Genomic DNA, 6,807 nt, shown 5'->3' on the forward strand with positions numbered 1-6,807 from the left:
CCCCATTATGCTAGGAGCTGTACAAACACCAAACAAAAAGAGGATCCCTGGGCAAAGAGCTTGTCTAAAAAAGTGTTGCGAGGACAAAATCAGTAACTGAAAGTGCTTTGAGATCCTTGGCTGGAAGGTGCAAGAGATGGGCAAAGTATCATTCTAATCAGGCTGCAAATACTATGGGAACTGCCTTTCCTGCACAGTCCTGGGCAGAACTAATGAAATGCAGAGACTTACAAAACCAAATAATAACAAAAAGAAAAGGAGGGCTTGTGGCACCTTAGAGACTGACAAATTTATTTGAGCACGAGGTTTCGTGAGCTACAGCTCACTTCATCGTATGCATTCAGTGGAAAATACAGTGGGGAGATTTATACACACAGAGAACAAGAAACAATGTATAGTAATACCCATTGTTTCTTGTTCTCTGTGTGTATAAATCTCCCCACTGTATTTTCCACTGAATGCATCCGATGAAGTGAACTGTAGCTCACGAAAGCTTATGCTCAAATAAATTTGTTAGTCTCTAAGGTGCCACAAATCCTCCTTTTCTTTCTGCGGATACAGACTAACACGGCTGCTACTCTGAAACAAATAATAACAGTGATTGAAAAATTCAGCATCTCCAGCATTGAGCAAAAGTTCAGGTTCATTCAATTCCATCTCTCAACTCGTTCTCCTAGCTCTTTCCTCTGACCATAGGGCAGTGGGGCCCAAACTTTACCTGGCTTGCCACCCCCCCACCCCCAGTAATGCAATCTGTCCGTGCGCCAGGTCCCGTTACCGCACAATTGACTCAGCAGAGGAGACTGATGGCAGAACTGGGGATGAGCGGGGACTGGGGCTAGAGGTGGAGCTGGCCTGGAGCTGGAAAGGGAATGAGGACAGAGTTGAGCTGGGGCCAGAGTAGGGGGTGGAGTGGACCTGCGGCTGGGGCTGGAGCTGGGCTGGGGGTGGGATGCTGGAACAATTTTTATAGTGGGGGTGCTTCTCTGTGTTAAGACTGACATTTTTGGCAACTTTGTCAGCATATTGTGATGGCAAATTTTGTGTGGTAGACACTTCTCCACTAGGAGATAGGCTGAGATCCAACAAATTCATTCCAGTTACTGCAAACTAGGGCTGGGTTCAAGCCAGCAACCATTTTGAGTCAGCACTTCCCAAACTATGGCTCGCGGTGCCAAGTGGGGTAGCACTTTCAGCAGAAGGGGGCTGCAATCCTGAGTGTGCTCTACAAGCAAAATGGAGTCCTCCACATGGCATGACCTCACATTGATAGTGTAGGTGTGGTCAAGCTGTGTGGAGGATGCCATTTTGCTCTACAAAATGGCGACCTCCATGCTGCCTGTGGGCAGGGGTGCAAGAATTAATAAAGTGTCAAAATGGGGTCAGATAGTCAAAACATTTGGGAACTACTGATTTAAGTGAAAAGCTCCTTATCCTATAACAGATTCCCTACCCAGTCATTTGTCAAGCTTTTCCCTTTCTCCAAAGTGCAATATACATTCTCCAGGAGCTATTGGGCCAGATCCTCAGCTGATATAAATCAGCATAGCGGAGGAACCACCCCATTGTTCCAAATTGTTGATAGATTCCCCTCTGTGATCTGGTCTGAAGCTGGGCTGTGAAAATATTCTCCCCCTCAGATACGCTCCCTTACAGAGTTGTCACAGATTAATCTGTTTATTTATGATTTTTTTCATATATACAAACTGAAGGATGTTTTTAAAGTTGAATTTCACATTAATTGTCTTGATTTCATTGCTTGATTTAACACTGATTGGGCAATTAAAGAAATGAAAGGATAATCACTTGTTCACTGAAGAAGTAGCTGGTTACCCATTCCCATTTGCTTCTTCCTCTTGAATGAGAGGAAGAATTGTCTAGTGGTTAGAGCAAGTTGGGGTGGCAGGAGACCTGGGTTCTATTCCCAACTTGAAGCTACTTCTGTATTCTCCCTAGCTGTAAAATGGTGGTAAAATATTTACTCAGCTTTGTAAGATGCTTTGAAAGCCTCAGGTACATATAATGACTGGTGCTCATATTAGAGTATGACTACTATTGGAAATCAGTTTCCACCTGTAGGGTTCAGGAGACACACCAAGGCAAGCTGGCATCTACTTTCTCTCCAACTGTCGGCCAAGAGAGTGTGACGATATTCTGTTGCTCATTCTGCTTCCTTTGTAGCAGAGTGCCAAGCTCGGCTGTCCTGAGCCGTATCCTCCCAAGTCATTAAGACCAGCCCAGCAGATTGCATGTGCTTTTTGATGCAATCCTTGTAGTGGAGTTTGGGATGGCCAAGACTTCCTACTGCCTTTTTCAGATTCACTTAGGTAGTCAATTGTTACCCATCCATATGACATGGCCAACCCAAGTCATTTGCCTCCCTGCTAGCATGGTTTCCACACTTAGCATGGCTGCCAGTTGTAGTACTTCATGTTGGTGATTATTGTCAGACCATTTGATACCCATTATGTGGCGTAGGTGGCATTGTTGCTCGCAGTTAAGTTTTTGGATATGGCGACAGTAAAGGGGGCAGGTCTCCAACGACTATAGAAGACCAGAGAGCACAACAGCTCTATAAACTTGGCATTTTGTGGACACTTTGACCTCCTGTCTTGTCTATAGTCCTTTCTGTAGATGACCGAAAGCTGAGGCAGCGGACTGTAAGCGTGCAGAAAGTTCTTTGTCAATGCTGGTGTTGTCAGTAATTGGGCTATCTAGGTAGCAGAATTGCTAAACAATTGTTAATTGTTAATTAAACAGAATTGTTTAATTGGCAGCTGTTCCATTGTACTTCTGGTGGTGATGGCGGTAATGGGTTTCTGCCAGGAGATGATTGGTACAGGATTTCTGTTTTCTTTACATTATTACAGAGGCCAAAGGGGGATACAGCATGGGCAAAATAATTCAGCAAATAGATTCATAGATACTAAGGTCAGAAGGGACCATTCTGATCATCTAGTCCAACCTCCTGCACAGCGCAGGCCACAGAATGTCACCCACCCACTCCTATGAAAAACCTCACCCATGTCTGAGCTATTGAAGTCCTTAAATCATGGTTCAAAACTTCAAGGAGCAGAGAAGCCTCCCTCCAGTCAACCATGCCCCATGCTACAGAGGAAGGCAAAAAAAAAAAAAAAAAAAAACCAAACCTCCAGGGCCTCTCCAATCTGCCCTGGAGGAAAATTCCTTCCCGACCCCAAATATGGCAATCAGCTAAACCCTGAGCATATGGGCAAGATTCACCAGCCAGATACCCAGGAAAGAATTTTCTATAGTAAATCAGATCCCATCCATCTAATATCCCATCTCAGGGGATTTGGCCTATTTACCCTGAATATTTAAAGATCAATTACTTACCAAAATCCCATCATACCATCTCCTCCATAAACTTATCGAGTAGAATCTTGAAGCCAGATAGATCTTTTGCCCCCACTGCTTCCCTTGGAAGGTTATTCCAAAACTTCACTCCTCTGATGGTTAAAAACCTTCGTCTGATTTCAAGTCTAAACTTCCTGGTGGCCAGTTTATACCCTGTTGCAGGTCATTCTCGGAAAGGGTGACAAACGCTGAGTCATCAGCATACAGTAGATCCTTTACTTCGCTTTGCTGGGATTTGCTTTTGGCCTTGAAGCTAGAAGTCTGCCATCGAATCATGTTGTTAGAGTGACACTTGTAGTGGTGGTATGTGCAGTGACTTCTAGCACTCCAGCTAAGTACAAAATAAATAATGTAGGGGCAAGGACAGCGCCCCATTTAACACCATGGGCTACAGGAAAGGGATCAGATGAGTTAGCACTAGTGATACATGGGCCTGCGTGTTGTCATGGAAGCAGCGTATAAGGTTGATTACTTTGTCTGGGCAGCCAAACTTTGCAAGAAGGCACCAGAGAGCAGAGTGTCTGACAGAGTTGAATGCCTTTCTAAGGTCGAGAAAGACAACGTAGAGGGGCATTTGTTGTTCAGCAGCTTTCTCCTGTAGTTGGTGTAGGATAAATATGTCAGCAGGTATATGTAAATGCTAAGTATTTATTATTTGTAGTAGTATTTTGTCAGTGCAGAGGTAACAAAAGAGGAGCACACGGGAAAAAAAATTACAGTGCTATACAAATCCACCAAATACATTGCCCTACATTTTCAGAAATAACTAGTGATTTTAAAAAAAGAAAAGGAGTACGTGTGGCACCTTAGAGACTAACAAATTTATTAGAGCATAAGCTTTCGTGAGCTACAGCTCACTTCATCGGATGCATTTGGTGGAAAAAGCAGAGGAGAGATTTATATACACACACACACAGAGAACATGAAACAATGGGTTTATCATACACACTGTAAGGAGAGTGATCACTTAAGATGAGCCATCACCAGCAGCAGGGGGGGGAAGGAGGAAAACCTTTCATGGTGACAAGCAGGTAGGCTAATTCCAGCAGTTAACAAGAATATCAGAGGAACAGTGGGGGGTGGGGTGGGAGGGAGAAATACCATGGGGAAATAGTTTTACTTTGTGTAATGACTCATCCATTCCCAGTCTCTATTCAAGCCTAAGTTAATTGTATCCAGTTTGCAAATTAATTCCAATTCAGCAGTCTCTCGTTGGAGTCTGTTTTTGAAGCTTTTTTGTTGAAGTATAGCCACTCTTAGGTCTGTGATCGAGTGACCAGAGAGATTGAAGTGTTCTCCAACTGGTTTTTGAATGTTATAATTCTTGACGTCTGATTTGTGTCCATTCATTCTTTTACGTAGAGACTGTCCAGTTTGGCCAATGTACATGGCAGAGGGGCATTGCTGGCACATGATGGCATATATCACATTGGTAGATGCGCAGGTGATCTTCCTAAAAACACCATCCTAGCCACTATGGATGTAGAAGCCCTCTACACCAACATTCCACACAAAGATGGACTACAAGCCGTCAGGAACAGTATCCCCGATACTGTCACGGCTAACCTGGTGGCAGAACTTTGTGACTTTGTCCTGACCCATAACTATTTCACATTTGGTGACAATGTATACCTTCAAATCAGCGGCACTGCGATGGGTACCCGCATGGCCCCACAGTATGCCAACATTTTTATGGCTGACTTAGAACAACGCTTCCTCAGCTCTCGTTCCCTAATGCCCCTACTCTACTTGCGCTACATTGATGACATCTTCATCATCTGGACCCATGGAAAAGAAGCTCTTGAGGCATTCCACCATGATTTCAACAATTTCCATCCCACCATCAACCTCAGCCTGGACCAGTCCACACAAGAGATCCACTTCCTGGACACTACGGTGCTAATAAGCGATGGTCACATAAACACCACCCTATATCGGAAACCTACTGACCGCTATTCCTACCTACATGCCTCTAGCTTTCATCCAGATCATACCACTCGATCCATTGTCTACAGCCAAGCGCTACGATATAACCGCATTTGCTCCAACCCCTCAGACAGAGACCAACACCTACAAGATCTCTATCATGCATTCCTACAACTACAGTACCCACCTGCTGAAGTGAAGAAACAGATTGACAGAGCCAGAAGAGTACCCAGAAGTCACCTACTACAGGACAGGCCCAACAAAGAAAACAACAGAACGCCACTAGCCATCACCTTCAGCCCCCAACTAAAACCCCTCCAACGCATCATCAAGGATCTACAACCTATCCTGAAGGACGAGCCATCGCTCTCTCAGATCTTGGGAGACAGACCAGTCCTTGCTTACAGACAGCCCCCCAATCTGAAGCAAATACTCACCAGCAACCACACACCACACAACAGAACCACTAACCCAGGAACCTATCCTTGCAACAAAGCCCGTTGCCAACTCTGTCCACATATCTATTCAGGGGATACCATCATAGGGCCTAATCACATCAGCCACACCATCAGAGGCTCGTTCACCTGCGCATCTACCAATGTGATATATGCCATCATGTGCCAGCAATGCCCCTCTGCCATGTACATTGGCCAAACTGGACAGTCTCTACGTAAAAGAATGAATGGACACAAATCAGACGTCAAGAATTATAACATTCAAAAACCAGTTGGAGAACACTTCAATCTCTCTGGTCACTCGATCACAGACCTAAGAGTGGCTATACTTCAACAAAAAAGCTTCAAAAACAGACTCCAACGAGAGACTGCTGAATTGGAATTAATTTGCAAACTGGATACAATTAACTTAGGCTTGAATAGAGACTGGGAATGGATGAGTCATTACACAAAGTAAAACTATTTCCCCATGGTATTTCTCCCTCCCACCCCACCCCCCACTGTTCCTCTGATATTCTTGTTAACTGCTGGAATTAGCCTACCTGCTTGTCACCATGAAAGGTTTTCCTCCTTCCCCCCCCTGCTGCTGGTGATGGCTCATCTTAAGTGATCACTCTCCTTACAGTGTGTATGATAAACCCATTGTTTCATGTTCTCTGTGTGTGTGTGTATATAAATCTCTCCTCTGCTTTTTCCACCAAATGCATCCGATGAAGTGAGCTGTAGCTCACGAAAGCTTATGCTCTAATAAATTTGTTAGTCTCTAAGGTGCCACACGTACTCCTTTTCTTTTTGCGAATACAGACTAACACGGCTGCTACTCTGAAACTAGTGATTTTAAATGCTTCAATTTTGGGAGTCCCACCCTTTAATGAGATCTGGTTTCCATCAGTGCTGAGCTCCTTCCCCCTGTAAATCAGGCCTCTTCAGAGCATCTCAAGTCAGGCAAATTGAGGCACCCAAAATCACTAGTTAGTTCTGAAAATGTAGGACATTGTTTATTATTCTTAAAGATCCTGAGGATAGAAATATTTGAATTTGCCCATTT

Source organism: Dermochelys coriacea, chromosome 3 (assembly GCF_009764565.3).
Source record: "Dermochelys coriacea isolate rDerCor1 chromosome 3, rDerCor1.pri.v4, whole genome shotgun sequence".
NCBI classification, from domain to species: Eukaryota; Metazoa; Chordata; order Testudines; family Dermochelyidae; genus Dermochelys; species Dermochelys coriacea.